General features: G+C 41.8%; 1 pseudogene; it reads right to left on the minus strand.

Moving 5' to 3' along the window:
- The window catches only part of LOC118841324, a 139,070-nt pseudogene extending 119,111 nt beyond the window's left edge, over positions 1-19,959 (minus strand).
- Between the last annotated feature and the right edge of the window lie 769 nt (positions 19,960-20,728).

The raw sequence follows: 20,728 nt of genomic DNA on the forward strand, positions 1-20,728 counted from the left end.
ACTTTCATGGCCTCAGTATCTGGGTTATGGTTTTCTCTTCTCTTCCCCACATCACTCGCCACCCACAATGGGATGGATGAAGCAAAGGGTCAGCTGATGCCTTAGGTATCCCCTATTTCTAAGGATTTCCCTCAATAGCAGCCCACTGCTCTTTCTCTTTTGCTTAGTGGAATCCCAGGGCCTCCAGAATCCTCAAATAACTTCCAGATCTTTCATCTAATTTAATTACCGGTCCCCTTTCTTTCCTTAATCACCCAGCCTCTGTTTATAAACACCAGGGAAGACTCCCTGCCCCAAGGCCGCAACCTGAGAGCTTCACCTCCCATCTGGAGAAGCCATTATGTCTCAGCTTGCCAGATGTCAGGGAAAAAAAATCCCACCCCTCTGGAAGGCTGGGAGCCACTGTCCCGCTATTCTCCACCAGGCTACCAGACTAATCTTCTAATGCATAGGTGCGTTTCTATCACTCACTCTCCTATTCTGATGCCTTCCATTGGTCTCCATTTGCCAAGAGTCAAAACCTCTTAGCTTGGCATTCAAGGCCAGTTCCAATATGGTTTTCCTCATTTTATGGGCACGTCCTACACAACAGGCTGAGTTCCAGCCAAACAGAATTAGTTGCCCTTTTCCAAATTCCCATCCACTTTCTCCTTTTGGGTTTGGTAGCACTGATAGAGCCTCATACAAGGTTCATCAAGAGGGGTGTAGCTTCCAGGAGTAGGGATGAGGTAGTCCCACTCTTCTCTGCCCTGGTCAGCCACCATCTGGAGGACTGTGTTGAAGTCTGAGTGCCTCGCTTTAAGAAGGATGTTGATAAGCTGTAGGGGGTTCAGGGGAGGGCAACAAGGAAGGTGAGGGGTCTTGAGGCCAAGTCATATGGTAATCAACTAAAGGAAATGGGCATGTTTAGCCTGGACAAGACCCAAGGGAGACATCAGGGATGCCTTCAAGTATTGAAAGGGCTGTCATGTGAGGAAGAGATTATAGTCATTGTGTTGGGCCCTAGAGGGCAGAACCAAGAACAATGAGTAGAAGTTGCAAAGAGACTGATTTAGGTTTGATATCAGGATGAATTTCCTAACCCTTAGAGTTGTGCAAAAGTGAACGGGCTGTCTGGAGACGTAGTGGGTTCCTCCCTTCCTTAGAGATCCATGAGCAGATGCCCAGTGTCCGCTGTTCAGAATGTTATAGAGGAGATCCTTTTCATGTATGAATTGGACTAGATGGTCCCTTTCACCTCTCACATTTTGAATTTTGGTGTGTGCATTTCTAATCTTCCTGGCATTATCTTCTGGGCATTTTTATTGCCTCCCCCCACTTGCTTAGCCAGTGCTGGCAACAGCCTATTCATATGGACAATTTGTGCCTTCTGAGCTCAGAGCTCACATTGGTCTGATCAGCCACCATCATTTACGTTGTACCTTGACCCCAACACAGTGATGTCATTTCCGTCCTCTTTGAGAATGAAGGACAACAACCATTCCATCACAAATCCAAGAAACTCACTTTTGGGTGTAAGTCAGTCCCAGAGGTTGCCTCCAAGCCTACATCTGATGGCAAGCTGTTTTACATATGACTTCCATCATCCACAGGAATGTCCTGTTAGGCCATTTTAAGTGCTCTCTTCCCCCTTCCCAAGATTTCATCCTCAAGGCAGATGATGATACCCATTGGCTGCCAGATCATTTTACCTGCTCTCTTGACTTCCCATTGGCTAATGAGGTGGAACCTTGTCTCTTGGTGCCACCCTGAACAATCCCCTTCTGACTGTCTCATTTATACTCCTATCTACTGCCACCCTGAACATTCCCCTTCAGGCTGGCTCATTTATATTCCTATCTACTAATGTCTTAGTGGGGATCCCACTGCCTGCCACCTACACTATTGTGGCCCCTAACAGATCTTCCATTCTCTCCCTTTATACACTTCACCCCTCACATGTCCTGTAGACTAACTTCTTTATGCAAAGATCTGATCAGTCACTTCTCCACTAAAAATCCTTCAATGGCTCCCATTGCCCAGACTTCAAGATCCTTAGCCTGGGATTCAAAGTCCTGTACTGACTAGCACTATCCTACCTTCCCAGTTTTGTATCGTGCTACTTACTTCCATGTGTAGTTGAATGTTCTATGAAAATCGTACTATTCTGTACACGCACTATGTTTTCCCACCCCCATGCCTTTGCTTGTACTCTCCCTTATGCCTGGAATGCCTCCTCTGTTCCCCTATTGAATTGCTCCTCATCTTCGAAAGTCCAATTCAAATGTCACCACCTCTGGGAAGCTTTCCCTGATTCCCCAGTTGGAAACATTTCCCCCGTAGAAACTCATAGGAGAAAGATCTATGATTTCATTGGTCTGGAGGAGGCTCAGATAAGGAAACTATCTCTCTCAAAGTAAGTTGTCACTTTATCGGCAACTTATGATTTTAGAGAGTGGCTTGGAGCAAAAAGAGGTTGTGACTTGTCCTGGGTCATATAGCCAGCACTTGTCAGAGGCAGGCCTGGAATCCAGGTCTTCCCAGTTCTGAGGCTGGCGCTCTATCCCACTGAGACATTTCCCCTCCCAAATCTCACTTAGCACTTTTTAATATATTTAAAACATCATTATGTATTAGATTGGTCTGTAGCCTGTGTCATAGCATCTTCTCGGCTGAAGGCTCCATTAGTACAGCTTACATCATAAAGCAGGATAAAAATCTAAACTTTGTGTCTCCTCCACTGCCTGGCATGGTGCTCTGAATACAGTTGCTGTTGTTGTTGGTCCATCATTTTCTCAGAGGACCAATGATATCACGGGAGGCTGTCTTGACTTGCGCTAGAATTGCCTCTAAGTGAGGCAGAACTCCACAAAGTCCTCAGCCTCACTCTCTCTTCCAGTCATAGAGGTCCTGCGGCAGGACAAAAGTCAGGATGACTGGCGTGGGCCCGGGATGCAATGGATGACCCTGGTGTCTTCTATATCTACCCAAGCTCTAAGTCAGGACCGCACAACCTGTGACCCCCGGGCCGCTTACGGCTTGCCAGCCTCTTGCAGCACAGCACATCAAAGGATTTTGGTTGGCCACAAAAAATGTAGAGGAAAACATCTGCCCGAAATCCTTTGGCATGCCCATGGGCCATAGGCAGCCCAGCAGTTGTGCAGGCCTGCCCTAAGTATTCTACATCTCCTCCTTCAGCTGCCTTCATGGCTGACTGTCGGAACAAAGTGTTCTTTTTCATCCACCCATTTTTCCAGGAGGAGTCTTCACATGTGTAGGGTGGACATTCCCCTACCTCGCCAATAGGTTTGAGGCCTGTCAGTTACCCCCAGCCTAGTTTAGTCCATCTGCCAGGGTGTGACTGCTCCGCAAGCTACAGCTTCTTGGAGCCACAGGTGAGAGTTGAGTGACAGGTGACACCAAAGGTGGCTGAGCAGCCCTGAAAAGAGCTTATCAAGCCCTCACACCAGAGGTGCGAGTACTCCCTGAACACCCTACTTACCCCCTCTGAATACAGTAGGGGGTCAGTAACTGCTCCATTGGGGAGAAAACTGTCCCCTCTGCTTGTTGCTTCAAAAAGGCCAAAGTCTAGGTCATCACAAGGAAATCCAGAGATATCTCTTAATTGTTACTTACTTGACCAATGACCAAGAAGGGTTTAGTTAGCATTCTACCATTTTTCTCACATCAGCCTGATGACCATTCCTTTGGCAGGATTTGCTAAGAGTTATTCAAGGCCCAACCTACTACCTGAATACTACTAGATCATAGCTCTGGCCATCTAGTCCAATTCGCTAATTTTCCAATGAGGAAACTGAGACCCAGGAATATTAAGGGACTCACCCAAAGGCCCACAGTAGTAAGTGCCAGAAACAAGATTTGAACTCAGGTCCTCTGCTTCCTAGAGCCAAAGCTCAATCACATTTTGTGGGAGGGAGGAAGGGAGGAGAGAGGAAGGGAGGAAGGGAGGGAAGAAAGGAAGAACAAAGAGGAGGGAAGAAGGGAGGAATCAGGAGAAGAAGGAAGATTTCTAGCATGTGTCCTCTGAGCACGGGCACACAAACACACACAAAGGTGCGTGCGCAGACACACACACACACACACACACACACACACACACACACACACACTACTTAAGTCCGTTTGCTCAGAGACCAAGAAAGGGCAGCAAGTTGACCTGCCTGAAAAGCTAATATTTGAATCTCTTTGAGAGACCTGTCATTGCCTACACAGAGCCACACGCAGATTTATACATATGCTGTGGCCACCAATCCTCCTTATCCCTCCAGTCTGACAAAGATGATTAAGCTCTCTCTGAATTCCCCTTGCCTCTCAGTTGGCCTCCATTAATACCTCTGCTTGTTGTTGTAGCCCCTTCTGGCTCCCTAGGTCATGGTTAATAAGAGGCTATGTCAAATCGTGGAAAGAACATTGGCCTCAAAGTCCGAAGGCCAAGATCATGGGACCCTAGAGGCTGTCTAGTCTCAAGCTTCAGCTCTGATTTTCACTAGCTATGTGAGCCTTCACCAAGGTAATTCCTTCTGCCTCAGTTTCTCCATATTTATAATGGGGATGATAATACTAGCAATACCTATTTCACAAGATTGTTGTGAAGAAAGCTTTTATAAACTTTAGAGTCCCATAGGAACATACCACTTTGGATCTTTACTTTCTTTTTCCTTTTTGGGGGGCGGGGGGAGGAGGGTGGGAAATGAGGAAGGAAAGAAAAATAAATTTGTGTTAATTGGAAAAAATCAAATTAAAAAATAAACGTAACCCTTTGGGATCTGGATCAAAGGGATAACCCCTCCCTTATCCCCCACCTCACCTTCAGGGGCCCTCTTACTGCCTGGCTTTTCTGTTTGGCTTAACCCCCACCTCGAACACACACACAGATAAACATGTGAGAACAGACCTGGTCCTCGGGGTCACATGGTCTGAGTTTTCATGACAGACATTTCTCAGCAGGTATGGCTTCCCTCCAAGGATGCCTTTCCCCCTCCCTCATTTCCTCCTGCTCCCCATCCCCTTCCCTATACACTATAGATGCTTTTAAAATGTTTGTTGAATGAATAAATGAATGAAGAATAGGGAAATAGAAACCAAAGGGCCTCCACATTTGATATCCAATTCCTCACTGGTACAAAACTCTCATCTAAAGAAATTTGAGGAGCCCAAGTCTCATCTTCACAGGGAGATCGTAGATGTTAGCTAGTCTAAACTTCGTATTCAATAGATAAGGAAACTGAATCCCCGAGATGATAAATGAATTATCAGAAGTCACGCAGGTGGTAAAAAGCAGAGTTAGATTTCTAACCCTGCTCTTCTAAATCTATGGCCAGTGATTTTTCAGGTTACCATTATGATTTTTTAACTCTTATTTAATATTTTTCCCAGTTACATGTAAAAACAATTTTAAAATTCTTTTTTTCCCAATTTTTAATTTCAAATTCTCTCTCTCCTTCCCCCCCCCCCACATTGAGAAGGCAAGCAATTTGACATAGGTTATACATGTGTAGTTATGCAAAACATATTTCCATACCATGATGATTCTAAGAGACCGTCGGAGAGTCCAAGGCTAGGTGGGTGTCCAGGCAGGTGATGTTCAGGCTCTGAGTGGACAAAGTTAGGGGAGGACACAAAAGCAGGGCTGTGCTGGAGTCAGCTTGTACCAGCTCTGGAGAACTGAATGGCAAATTTTCAGTGGGAGCATTTACAACTCACAAATTAGCAAACACTAAGAATCAAGGCTCAATTTATTGTTTTGTTGATTGTCTAGATTTAAGAAAGTAATAGGAAAAGTGTTGGTAATGAAGATAAGGCTTAAAAGCAATTTTGCATCTGTTGATTTTGGGGAAGTCACTTGTTAAATATTTAACAACACCTCGACTGCAAAGAAGCATAGGACTTTAGCACTCAAAGGGAATTTTAGCTAAGAATCATCAAATCCAAATCTCTCACTTTATAAGGGAAGGAAATAGAGGCCTAGAAAAAAACTAAATGATTTGCCCCCATACTTTCATGGTTAGAACTAGAACCCAGGTCTCATAGGTTTCAGGGCTGAAGAGACTTTAGGTGCCACCCAGTCCAATCCTCTCATTTACAACTAAGACAGGGAAAGAGAAAAAGGCCTTGGTCAACCAGAACCAGTAACAGACATCTGTGCATACTTCACAGTCTCTCAAAGGCTTTTCTCCTTACACATGATCCAGATTTTCCCTAAAGCTAACTCTCTAGTGTCTTCCACATGGAGAGAGTTCACCAGCCAAGCAAGTTTCTGGTTCTGTCCATGGATCAGAGTCCTCATTACATGTGCTTAACTGGCTAGAAGATCTGTACTGTTTGGGTTGCCTGGAAAATTCAGATTTGAGGTACATAGGAGGCTCTGTTCAGCAATCCTGGAAAGTTATCTTTACCTCCAGGGAAAGTGTAATAGGTATGATTTATAATTTAAGTATTTATTGTGAGTTTATAAGCCCTTTAGGGGAAGCTAGGAAGTGCAGTGGATGGGTTCGGAGTCAGAAAGACTCATCTTCCTGAGTTCAAGTCTGACCTCAAACACTTACTAGCTGTGTGACCCTGGACAAGTCACTTAACCTTGTTTGCCTCAATTTCTTCATGTATAAAATGAGATGGAGAAGGAAATGACAAAACCCTCTAGTATCTTTGCCAAGAAAACCCCAAAAGGGGTCACCAAGAACAAAAAGTTGTACCTGATATCAGATTTATATCTATGTTTTATCTCCCAACTAGATTATAAGCTACTTGAGGGCAAGGAGTCTGTAGTTTTTCATCTTTGTATTCCCCATGCTTAGCTCAGTGCTTTGTACTCGGCACATGCTTTAATACATTTTTCCTGATTTGAGCTGAAAGCAGAAAACCAACTTCCTGGTTTTGCCGCAGCCCCTCCTCCGAGACTGAGACTCAGTTGCCCTCCCAGTCATCCACTGAGTCCAGGTTCCCAAAAAAAGAAAGGGGTCAAACCCAGTCAGGGCCTGGATTCAGATCCCTAATCAGGGCTGACTCCAATAAAACCTTATCAGCTCCTAAAACACCCCCCTGAGCACATATCCTGGGGCTACTCAGCGATAAGAGATTCAAATAGAGGAAACTCCAGTGGAAACACAATGGTCGAGGCACTCTAACCAGCTCCTTCCATAAACAATGACTGATTCGAGGGTTAATAAAGGGAAAAGAGTGGCCAGTGCCCAGGCCTAGGTCTGGCCGAGGGCCAAGCTGTCGGGAGATGGAGGAAGGAGGAGGACTGGTGGGGTCCCCTTTAGGACAAGAGTCAGCCGCAGCCTTTTACCAGTGGCCTGCCAAATCTTCACTGAGTCACCTTAATTTAAGGCTTCCTCTTCGAGTAATGATGCCTCCCCTTCCTCCTCCCAAATCCCCATGGAGGGGAACCTCCCAGTTCAACTAGGGCTAGGGGACTTGAAGTATAACTCTATTGTTGATGTGTTGCGCTACTGGAATCCAGATGAGAGAAATAAAAAGACCTTTTCCTAGGCCACCCAGATGGCTCCGTGATAGAGGGACCGGAGATTTTTTTTTTAATGGGAACATTTACAAAAGGTAGGATCAGGCACGAGCTTCACATCGATGCAATTCAACTGGTTGAGCATTTTTTTAAAGTGTTGATACCTTTTGTATTTGCATCACCTCAATCTATCTCTCCCCCATCTCCCACCCATCAAGTCATCTCTGGTAACAGAGAATTAAAAGGGGAAAAAGTAATTCAGCAAAACCATCAAATGCATTAACTGAGTATGATAGCATGTGCAAGACCCTACCTTTGCAAAGAAGGGCGTGGGGTGCATTTTCTCATGTCTTCTTCAGTGAAAAGTTTTAGTCAAGCATTTATTAAGTATTTGTAAGGCACTCTACTTGGCAATGGGGATACAAAGATGGTCTTATTATCACACATGTTCTATCCAGTGACACCAGTCTTCTTGAGGTTCCTCTCATGAGATACTCTATTTCCTGACTCCAGACATTTTTCTTTCCTTTTTTTTTTTTTTGGAGATAATCAAGGTTAAGTGATTTGCCCAAGGTCATACGGCTATATACATTTGTTTGTACATAGTTGTTTGTGTGTTGTCTCCCCCATTAGACGGTAAGCTCCCAAAGGGCAGAGACTTTTTCTTTATGTTGCTACACTTAGCACAGTGCCTAGGAAACAGTGAGCACTTAATAAACGCTTATTGACTGACTGACTGAAACTGAAACTGTCCCTGCTGTCAAGGAGCTTACCTGCGATTGAGGGATACAACTCTATTTCCTCCAGAATGAAATATAAAGTCCTCTAACGCTTAATCGTCTTTTGTCAGGGCAAAGGGGGAAGGTTGCATTTAGATGGCGCCATAGCGCACAGAGTGCCAGGTCTGGAGTCAGGAGGACATCTTCTTGAGTTCAACTTCAGCCTCAGACACTTACTAGCTGTGTGACCCTGGACAAGTCACTTAACCGTCTCTGCCTCAGTTTCCACATCTGTAAAATGATGTGGAGAAAGCAATGACAGACCTCTATGGTATCATTGCCAAGAAAATCCCCAAAAGGGGCACAGAGAGTCAGACACAATGGAACAACAATAAATGCTCTTCATAAACTGGCGCCTTCCTATCTTCCTGGTCTTCTTGCACTCTACTCCCCTGCATATACTCCATACTGTCCTATTCCTCAAATGGCACTACCTGTCTCTGGCATTGCTGTCCCCATGGACTACTCTATTCCCTCATTTCTGCTTCTCAGCTTCCCTGGCTTCCTTCAAGACTCAGTTCAAATTCCATCCCCTGCAGGAGGTCTCTGATCCCTCAGCTCAGGAGTGTCCTGGAGCCAGGTTGTACCAGCTCTGGAGGTCTGGTTGTTAAATTTTCTGTGTGAGTGTCTATACCTTGGGAATTGGCAAACATTACAAATAAAGGTTTGATATATTTTTCTGTTGATGGTTGAGACTAAACAAAATGATGGAGAAAGTGTTAATAATGCAGATTAAACTTAAAAGTATCACTTGCACATTTTGTTTGGAAAGCTGGTTATTAAACATTTACCAATACACCTCAGTTTGGGCAGGAAAGGGCATTAACAACTGGGGATGGGGTGAAAAAGGACCTGAACTAAATCTTGAAAGAAGATAAGATCATAGGATCTTAGGTCTAAAACCTGGGTTATATGATCCAACCCTTTCCTTTTACAAATAAAGAAACTGAGACCAAGGGAAGTCAAATGACTTGTCCAAGGTCTCACAGATAGTGAACATGAGATGCAGGAGCTGAACCCTCTGACTCCAGAGCCCCTGTAGAAGTGAGGAGCAATGGCATTGGGGCACAGACAACCAGGGGAAAGTCACAGAGACCAGCTGGGCCTGAAAGTAACATAACTAGTGCATGGTATAGAGGACAGGCATGGGAAACAAGTTTGGGAAAGCAGGCTGGAGACAGATTTTCATGGGTTTTTAAATGCTACACTGAGGACTTTGTGAGGCTCAAATAAGAATAGATAATAATTTATATTGCACTTTCAAATGTCCAAAGTGGTATATGTGTGTTCATACATATATATGATATGCACATGCATAAGTATGTATATCTATACATATACACATATTTATTCATATATATTTTATGCATGTATATATACAGACATAGCTATACTACTTCGGAAATTTGCATACATATGCATGTATATATTTTATGTGCATATATAATAATAAATAATAATTTATATTGCACTTGCAAATGCCCAAAGTGGTCTGTATATATACATATATATATACACACACATATACAAAAATATACATTCATATATAACCATACACACACACACTCCTATATACACGCAATAGACATAGAAATATACATATATGTGCATGTATATGTTTTATATATCTATCTATGTGTATATCTATACATACATAATATATTAAATTGTTATTGCCTAGTCATCTGGTCATATCCAACTCTACATGACTCTGCGGACCTGAGCTCTCCGGCATTGTCCATGAGGTTTTCCTGGCAAAGGTATTGGAGTGGTTTACAATTCTTTCTCCAGCGGATTAGGGCAAACAGAGCTTAAGTGATTTGCCCAGGGGTCATATAGCTAGTACATTTCTGGGGTCACATTTGAACTCAGGTCTTCTTGACTCCAGATCCAGGGCTCTATCCAGTGAGCCACTTAGATGTATGTATGCATGTATGTATGTATGTATGTATACAATAACAATTTATATTGTACTTTCGCATTTCCAAAGTGGTATCTCTGTGGGTATATGTACACATGCATATTAAAAATGTATGTATATAGAATATACACATGTTTTATATATGTGTGCATATCTCTACATACACATAAAGTATATATACACATGTGCATTGTGTATCTACATGGATAATATATAATATGTATGTATATATTTTGTGTGTGTGTATATGGGTACCTCTATACTACTTTGGGAATTTGCATATATGCATATGCATGTATGTAGCAGTTAAAGTTTGCAAAGCATTTAGCAAATATTATCTCATTTTATCCTTACAATAGCTCTACGAGGTAGGTGCTATTCATTATCTCCATTTTACAGATGAAGAAACGAAGAGGCCCAGGTCTAGTGTTCAATCTACTCTGCCTCCTAGCTGCCTGTAGCATAAGAAAATTAAGGCCCAGGTTCATTAAGGATCTTGCCTGAGGCAGCACATCAAGTTTGCATTAGAATTAGAACCCAGCCCAGTATGTTTTCTACAATATTGCCCCTCTTTGCTCACCTTCAGGATGTCTCTTACAGAGAATGAGGTTGTGTTTTCCAATTTACTTAAGTCTTTGCTCCTACATCTTGTAATTACATCAGTCCCTTAAGATTCCCTTGAATACATGCAACCTATGAGATGAATGTTACAACTTGCCAGATCCTGCTTCTCTGCTGCATTAGCCCTGTATTATATCGGTAGGGGCATATTCTGGAGGGTCTGGAGGGCACAGTTGGACTAGACCAGAGGGTACTCAGTCATTTGTCCATTAACACACATTATCTTCATTCCTTTGCCCCATGTCTTGTAACATCCACTAGAAATGTCATGAAAGGAAAGATGGAAGCTCTGCTGAGTGCTCTAGCATCACGGGAAACTCCTGGCCTGCTCAACAAAAGTTGGCCAGTCTTATTCTTCTCCACATCCTTGAAGACTCCAAAACCCACCTGTAACAATCTGCTTCATAATCTAGCTCTTCCTCCTTTTTCATCCTGCATCCTTTTTCCCTAGGACACTCTCCGGTAAGCAACACTCGGATAATCTAGTTATTAGTCCCTGCTAAAGTGATATATCCCCAAAGTCTTAGTGCAGTTTTAAACCTTTGATAACTTCATAAGTTGTAAATTCTACAAGCTTATAGAAAACAAAATTTGAAAGGTTAATTACTTAACTTTTAAAATGTTCATATATTTCTTATTAAAATTCAACAGAAGCTCCATCTTGTGCTATACGTTACTATAGTCAATTTTTGAACTTTGCAAAAAACTTTCATCAGCTGTTGCTTAGTGACTGAAGGCATTGCATATATACTCCTAGTCTTAAAATCATCCAAAGCACAAGATTTTGATGTACGCATACACAAAAATTTGAATGTGACCCTGGAAAGAAAAAGTCTAGTGGAGATAGATAGGTGTAATTGGTAATTAAGGTGGGACTTTTTTTTTTTTTTTTTTACTATTTTCTCTTTTAGAAATGCTAAAGTAATCAAATGCCTTTGATTAAGCCTTACTAGGTGCAAAGCCCCAGGCCTGCACCCTTTTTCTAACTAGGTGCTAAACCCCAGGCCCACACCCTTTTGCTGATTAGGTATGAGTCCTTCCAGCCCTGACACAGGTATATAAGATCCAAGGTTGGCCTTGGACTTTGGGGGCTCTCAGTCACTGGAAGAGTGGCATGGGACTCTGGGCAGCCATTTGAAGAGCCCCCATCTTGTCAACCCAGATGTTGATGCTTTCCTGGTAACTATGAATTGTGATTTGGTCTGTTTATATTGTGTATGTTCATAATTTGTTTGTATTTGCTCTGAAGTTCGGGTTGCTGGCTTTACCTCCTGAACTAAGTGAATGATATTTATATGTTGGATTAAAGTAAGATTGTTAACCCCTTAACGTTGCTTTCCTTAGTAAAGCGGATCAAAAGAACCTGTGTTAGCAGCCTTCTATGAGCTGGTTGTTGTTGGTTTTACACAGTAGCTGCTAGCCAGATTGTTGCCACAATCAGGTGACCAAAGTGACCAAGGAAGAGGACTTCCTCTACCAATCCACCTGTCTGTCATCAAGAAACCACCACATACAAAATGCAACATGACAAGATATGTAATTTTTTAAACATTAAAGTTTAAAATGTTTTTCTCAAAATTAACAAACCTAAATAAGTATAAAAGAAATTTGTGTAATTAAACTTTCAAGTTATCTTTTCTGTAAGTTTGTAGCTTTTATACTTCTGAAGTCAGAGATGTGGGATTGGGTTTGAATACTAGCTTTGGCATTTACTAACTGTGAATCACACTTAGTGCCTGAGTGACCTTGGGCAAATCACTTAAATTCTCTCATCCATACAATGAAAAGATTGAAATAATTTATTTTGATTCTGAGGTCCCTTCCAACTCTAAATATAAAATACTTATTCTACGAAATAATAAAACAATGATAAATTTATTCTATGAAATAGACTTCTATAAAATAAGTCATGGGTAGCGGAGATAAGAATCAAAGCCCTTATTTTGTAGATGAGTCAAATGAAGCCTAGAGTGAAGACGTGGCATCCCAAAGTCACACAATTTGTAGGTGGCAAAGACAGGACAAGACTCTTTACCTCTCACTCCTCAGGATCACAGATTTAGAGCTGAAAAGGATCTTCGAGGTCATCTAGTCCAACCCCCTCATTTTACAGATGAGGGGACTGAGATCTGAGGGTTAGGGATGGTGTTTGAACCATTTTCAGCTGCCCTTCGAGTCCAAATCTGCCCCTCTTTCCACTGCAGTTATAAGCTCCAAAAACCCCTCCAATTAAAATAACGTACTAGCCCATTAGTACCCATCATCAGGAGGTGGCGAGGTGGCAGAGTAGATAGAGCATTGGGCTTGGAATAAGGAAAACTCATCTTCACGAGTTCAAATCGACCCTCAGACACTGACTAGCTGTGTGACCCTGGGCAAGTCATTTATCCCTGTTTGTTTCCGCTTCCTCACCTATAAAATGAAATGGAGAAGAAAATGGCAAACCACTCCAGTATCTTTGCCAAGAAAACCCTGGAAAGGGGTCATGATGAGTTGTCTACAAAACAACTAAACAACTATAGCAACAAAACCCACTGTCATATTAAGGGCAGCATCCTAGGGAAATAGGGATGTGTAAACCTTGAGCAGGCGGGCAGGGAAGGATGTATGAGTCATCAAATTGGGATTCAATAAGAAGCTCTTAAAGTATATTAGGGGTCATAGGAAGAGTGAAAGAATCTGAGAGGTAAAGGGAGGGCTAGCTTAGCACAGTGCCTTGCACATAGTAGGCACAGTGCCTTGCACATGGTAGGCACTATTTATTGACTGGTTAATTGTTGGCAGGAAAGCTCAAAAACTAACATGGGGCAAGGGCTATCTAAACTTTGCATCCAAGCAGCACTTAATAAATGTGGGATGAATGAACGAGCATTTGAATGAATGAATGAATGAATATATGCCTCCCTTCATCATGTTTCCAAAGGTTAGGCCTAGATAGTTCTTTACTTCAAACCTCTGTATTTCTGAAATCTAGAGCAGAAGGAACCAGGATGATTAATCTCATGGTTCCTGGGTCTGCACTAGGGAAGCTTGTCAGATTAACTATAGCCTTACTTTCCCAGAGCTGGTACTAATGGAGTTTTACAAAATATAGCCATTTTTCTACCTGAGTCCTTTCCCAGCCCCCCATTTCCAGATGGATGAGTGTACTCCTAGCATCTCCTGTTTTGCGCAGACTCTCTTCACCACATCACAATCCAGTGAAGTGGTCAAACCGAGTTTACAGCTGGATCAAGTATTTCTTTGGAAATTGGAGAGAGGAGATAGGTAAAAGGAAGGAGACCCAGAAAACTTAAGCTGCTTATCTAAGGTCACAAAGCACAGAAGTAGAAGAGAGAGAGAATTAAGCAACCCATCCTATCCCACCTCACCAACCTTTATCCTATTCATTTTTTGGCTATCATTTTGCTGGCTGAGTCTGTCCTGTGTCCAGAGGGACTCCTTAGCCATGGAATTTGCCCTACACACCTCCCCCATGGAGCTTTGGACCCTGAAGATTTCCTTGGGTCAAGAATTGACCTCACTCCCGGGCCAGGAGCTATTCCAGATGTGGGGGAAGCACCTCTTGTTTCCAGCACAGACTCCTGAAAAATGTTCCAATGGAGCCAGCCAGGGCTGAGGTATGTTCTCAGCTGCCAGAATCCTGGGAAACATGGCTTAGGGCGGAAGGAATCCAGGCCAGGACTGGGGGAAAGGAGAAGCTCTGGCCAAGAGTGGGACCCCAGGACTCCTTCAAGGCCATGAGGAGAGTTCACGTTCAACTTCCCACTTTAATCAGTCAATTAACCAACCAATCAATCCACCAGTCAACAAGCAATCCATACTATGTGCCAGGAGTATCAAAAGGAAAATGAAAGAAAACCAAAAAGTGCCAAAACTAAAACCCAACCACGATACAACATATCAGAGTGTCCCAGGTTCCTCACTTTCTGTGACATTACAACAACTAGTATTTCTATTGCCATTAAGATTTTCCAAGAGCTTTACACACTTTATCTCATTCGTTCTTCACAATGACCCCACAAGGCAGATGCTGTTACTACTTTCATTGTAAAAATAAGGAAACTGAGTCTCAGAGCAGTGCCTTGCCCAGGCTAACCCAATTAGCAGCTGTCTGAGACAGGATTTAAAGCCAGATTTTCTTGATTCCAAGTCCAGCACTCATCCACTACCCCAAGGCAGCCTCTTTGAACTTGCCAAATACTGGACAATTGTTGATTCTGGTGGAAAGCCCTCTAAATAAGACGTTGAGTTGTTCAGTTGTCTCAGTCGTATCTGACCCTTCATGACCCCATTTGAGGTTTTCTTGGCAAAGATCCTGAAGTGGTTTGCCATTTCCTTCTCCAGCTCATTTTACAGATGAGGAAACAGAGGCAAACGGGGGGAAATGACTTGCCCTGGGTCACACAGCTAGTAAGTGTCTGAGGCCAGACTTGAACTCAGGAAAAAGAGTCTTCCTGACTCCAGGCAAAGGATATTCCTATGGTGTGTGTGTAGGGGTGGGGCACTGTTGGGAAGTGACAGTGACACAGAAGAGCACCAATAAAACATTTTTTAAAAGGAAAAGGCCATTGGCACTTCTCACAAAGCCATCACTGTTGTAGAAATAAGACTAACATGGGTAAAAGCCAATTAGAGAATAGCCCAAAATGGTGCATAATTAGGTGCCAAGCCACATGGTTCATGTTCAAGCCTTAAAGCACATTGTAAACCTTAAAATCAATATAAAGGTTAGCTATTGTTATTATCTATTAGTTAAATATTAGTTATTATTAATATTAGTTATTAATTATAATAGCTAACCTTTATATAGCACTTTAAGATTTGCGAGGGCAGCTAGGTGGCACAGTGGATTGAGCGCCAGGCTTGGAGTCAGGAGGACTCATCTTCCTGAATTCAAATATGGCCTCAGACACTTTCTAGCTATGTGACCCTGAGCAAGTCACTTCACCCTGTTTGCCTCGGTTTCCTCATCTGTAAAATCAGTTGGATAAGTAATTCCTTCCCTCTGCACAGCAACAGTCCCACCATACCCCTGTGATCCTCCTCCTCTGTCTCCTTTGCTGGTTCTTCCTCCAGAACACACCCTCTAATTATAGGTGTCCCTCAGGACTCTGTCCTGGGCGCTCTTATCCCTCTATACTGCTTCTTTTGGTGATATCATTTAATTACCACCTCTATGCTGATGATTCTCAAAATCTACCCCTCCTGCCCCAGTGTCTTACCTTCAATTTCACATCTCCCTATTGCCTCCAGGATCAGTACAAAATGCTCTGTTTGGCATTCAAAGCCCTTAATAACCTAGCCCCCTCCTACCTTTCCAATCTTCCTACACCTTATTCCTCAACACATAGTCTTTGATCCAGTAAAACTGGCCTCCTGGCTGTTTGACAGACAAGATACTCTATCCCTCAGCTCCCAGTATTTTCTCTGGCTGTCCCTTCTTGCCTGGAATGCTCTCTCTCCTCCACTCTGGCTATTGACCTCTCTAACTTTCCTTAAGTACCAACTAAAATCCCACCTCATACAGGAAGCCTTCACCAACCCCTCTTTTAAAAATTCTTTTATTTTAATTTTTAAAAAATTATTTATTGTTTTATTTTCCCCCAGTTTCATGTAAAAACAATTTTAACATTCTTTTTAAAACTTTGAGTTCCAAATTCTCTCCTTCCCTCCCCGCCCCCATTCATTGAGAAGGCAAGCAATTTGATATAGGTTATACATGTGTAGTCATGCAAAACATTTCCATAACAGTAATGTTGTAAAAGAAAACATAGACCCAAAAAAACTTCAAGAAAAATAAAGTTAAAAAAAAGTGTGCTTCATCTGAATTCTGACACCATCAGTTTTTTCTCTGGGGATGGATAGCATTTTTCATCATAAGTCCTTCAGAGTTGTCTTGGATCATTGTACTGTTAAGAATAGCCAATCGTCTTACAATATTGCTGTTACTTTGTACACATCACATTTCACTTTGCATCAGCTCATGTAAGGCTTTTGAGGGTTTTCTGAGAGTAGCCTCTTCATCATTTCTTATAGCACAATAGCATTCCATCTTAATTACATGACCACAGTTTGTTCAGCCGTTCCCCAATTGATGGGCATCCCCTCAATTTTCAATTCTTTGCCACCAGAAAAGAGCTGCTATAAATATTTTTGTACATATAGATCTTTTTCCTTTCTCTGTTTTATTTCTTTTGGGATACAGACCTAGTAGTGGTATTGCTAAGTAAAAGGTTTTTATATGGTTTTGTAGCTCTTTGGGTATAGTTCTAAATTGCTCTGCAGAATGGCTGAATCAGTTCACAACTCCACCAACAATGCATTAGTGTCCCATTTTCCCTACATCCCCTCCAACATTTGTCATTTTCCTTTTCTACCCTATTAGCCAATCTAATAGGTATGAGGCAGTACCTCAAAAATGTTTTAATTTGCATTTCTCCAATCAATAGTGAGTTAGAGCATTTTTTCATATGCCCATAGACAGCTTGCTTAATATGAAAACTATTCATATCTTTGATCATTTATTAGTTGGGGAATGGCTCTCATTTTTATAAATTTGACTCAGTTCTCTATATGTTTGAGAAATGAGGCCTTTATCACAGAAAACTTGCTTCAAAATTTTTTCACAGTTACTATTGCTGAATGTACTTCCCTCCATCCTATTTTCACCTTGTTTATTGTATTCTTTCTCTCCTTTCACCCCGTATCTCCTCCAAAGTGTTTTGCTTCTCACTACCCCCTTTACCAATCTGCCCTCCCTTCTATCACCCCCCCCTTTCTCTTATTACCTTCCCCTCCTACTTTCCTGCAGGGTAAGAGAGATTTCTATACCCAATTGAGTGTGTATGTTATTCCCTGTTTGAGTCAATTCCGATGAGAGTAAGGTTTACTCATTCCCCCTCATCTCCCTCCTCTTCCCATCCACTGTAAAACCCTTTTCTTACTCTTTTATGTGATATAATTTGTCCCATTCTACCTCTCCCTTTCCCTTTGTCCCAGTACAATCCTCTCTAACCCCTGAAATTTGTTTTTTAGATATCATCCCTTCATATTCAACTCACACCTGTGCCTTCTGTCTATATATACTCCTTCTAACTACCCTAACAATGAGAAAGTTCTTATGAGTTACAAGTATCATCTTCCCATGTAAGAATGTAAACAGTTTAACTTTAAGTCCCTTATGATTTCCTTTTTCTGTTTACCTGTTCATACTTTTCTTGAGTCTTGTATTTGAAAGTCAAATTTTCTATTCAGTTCTGGTATTTTCATCAACAATGCTTGAAAGGGCAGCTAAGTGGTGCAGTGAGTAGAGCACTGGCCATGGAGTTAGGAGGACCTAAGTTCAAATCCAGCCTCAGACACTTGGTGCACGTAGTAGCTGTGTGACCTTGAGCAAGTCACTTAACCCCAATTGCCCTGCCTTCACCCCTCCAAAAAAAAAGTAAAAAAAAAACAATGCTTGAAAGCACCCCATTGAATGTCCATTTCTTCCCCTGAAGGATTATACTCAATTTTGCTGGGTACATGATTCTTAGTTGTAATCGTAGCTCCTTTGCCCTCTGGAATATCATATTCCAAGCCCTCTGATCCTTTAATGTAGAAGCTGCTAAATCTTATTATTATATTATATTACATTACATCATATTGCATTACATTATATTGCATTACATTATATTACATTACATTATTACATATTATATTATATTATATTGTTATATTATGTTATATTATATTGTTACATTACATCACATATCATATCATATCATATCATATCATATCATATATTATATTATATTATAGTATAGTATATTATATTATAATCTGTATTATCCTGACTGTGGCTCCATGATAATTGAATTGTTTCTTTATGACTGCTTACAATATTTTCTTCTTGATCTGAGAGCTTTGGAATTTGGCTATAACATTCCTAAGAGTTTTCATTTTGGGATTTCTTTCAGAAGGTGATTGGTCGATTTTTTCCATTTCTATTTTACCCTCTGGTTCTAGAATATCAGGGCAGTTTTCCTTGATAATTTCTTGAAAGATGATGTGTAAGCTGGTAGTCCGATGATTTTTAAATGATTTCTCCGGGATCTGTTTTCCAGGTCAATTGTTTTTCCAATGAGGTTTTTCATGTTGTCTTCTATTTTTTCATTCTTTTGATTTTGTTTTATTGTTTTTTGATTTCCCATAAAGTCATTAGCTGCTACTTGCTCAATTCTAATTTTTAAGGAATTATTTTCCTTAGTGAATTTTTGTGCCTCTTCTCCCATTTGGCCAGTTCTGCTATTTAAGGCATTCTCCTCATTGGCTTTTTGGATTTCTTTTACCATTTGGCCTAGTCTATTTTTTAAGGTTATTTTCTTCAATATTTTTTTGTGTCTCCTTTACCAAGGTGTTGACTCATTTTTCATGATTTTCTTGCATCACTCTCATTTCTCTTCCCAATTTTTGCTTTCTCTCTCTTACTTGATTTTCAAAATTCTTTTTGAGCTCTTCCATGGCCTGAGACTAATTCATATTTTTCTTGGAGGCTTTGAATGTAGGAGCCTTGATTTTGTTATCTTCTTCTGACTGTGTGTTTTGCTCTTCCTTGTCACTATAATAACTTTCTATGGTCAGAATTTTTTTCTGTTGTTTGCTCATTTTCCCAGTGTATTATTTGACTTTTAACTCTTTGTTAAAGTAGGGCTCTGCTTCCAGAATGGAGGGCCCACTGTCCCAAGTTTCAGCAGTTTTATGCAGCTCTTTTCAGAGATACTTCTAGGGACCTGTAAGTTTTCAGGTCTTCCAAGGTGGTATGATCTAAGGAGAGGTGTTTACTATTCTCCTAGCCTGTGTTCTGGTCTATGAGTCACCACAAGCACTCTTTTTTGCCCTAGAACTGTGAGGAGGGTCCCCCCTGCACTGTGACCACAAGCTCTGATATGCTAGTGCTCCTCTCCACCCTGGACTGCCACCCAGGACTGCAACCCAGATCCAAATGTGGGCAAAGCAACAGTCCTGCCTCAGTGAGACCCCTGTAATCACCTTCTGACCAATTGTTCATCCCGTTTACCATCTGTGGGTTCCTGAAGCAGCTGCTCCTGCTCATGCTGCTGAGTCAGTGGCTCCCAAGGCCTGCTCCTGGTTTGGTGGAACCAGGGCTGCACTGCACTCTGCTCCACTCTCATCCGGATGCAACCGACCTTTCCTGCTGAATTTCTAAGTTGTCTTTGGTGTCTGTGGGCTGAGAGGTCTGGAAACTGCCACTTCTGCCACTAATTGAGCTGCCCTGAGGCCTGCTCCAGGTTTGTTGGGGCCCAGTCTGCATGGCCTGTGCTGGACTGCACTCCTTTCTCAACCTGGTACAAGAGACCTTTCCTGCTGATCTTCTATGTTGTCTTGAGCCAGAAAATTGTTTCATTCCATCTTTTTGTAGGTTCTGCTACTCTAGAATTTATTTAGAGTCATTATTTAAAGGTATTTGGAGGGGTTTGGGGGAGAGCTCAGGTGAGTTCCTGCCTTTACTCTGCCATCTTGGCTCCACCTCTCCAACCCTTCTTAATTTCAATGCCTTCCCCATTAATTATCCTGTAACAAAGCTTGCTTTGTTTATATTTATTTGCATGTAGTCTCCCCCATTATATTCTAAGCTCCTTAAAGGCAGGGACTATCTTTTGCCTCTTTTTTGTATCCCTAGCACTTAGCATGGGGGCCTGGAACATAATAGGTATTTAATAAATATTTATTAACTGGTTCATTGAATTGTAAAGTGGTTATCACAATAGCACCTACTTTCCAGGGTTATTGTAAGGATCAAATGAGATAATATTTATACATTTATATATTTACACTTAGCAGAGTGCCGGGCATTTAACAAGCACCGTATAAATGGGGCAGTTAGATGGCACAGTGGATAGACCACAGGGCCTAGAATCAGAAAAACTCATTTTTGTGAGT

Source organism: Trichosurus vulpecula, chromosome 1, assembly GCF_011100635.1.
Source record: "Trichosurus vulpecula isolate mTriVul1 chromosome 1, mTriVul1.pri, whole genome shotgun sequence".
In the NCBI taxonomy this organism is placed as follows: Eukaryota; Metazoa; Chordata; class Mammalia; order Diprotodontia; family Phalangeridae; genus Trichosurus; species Trichosurus vulpecula.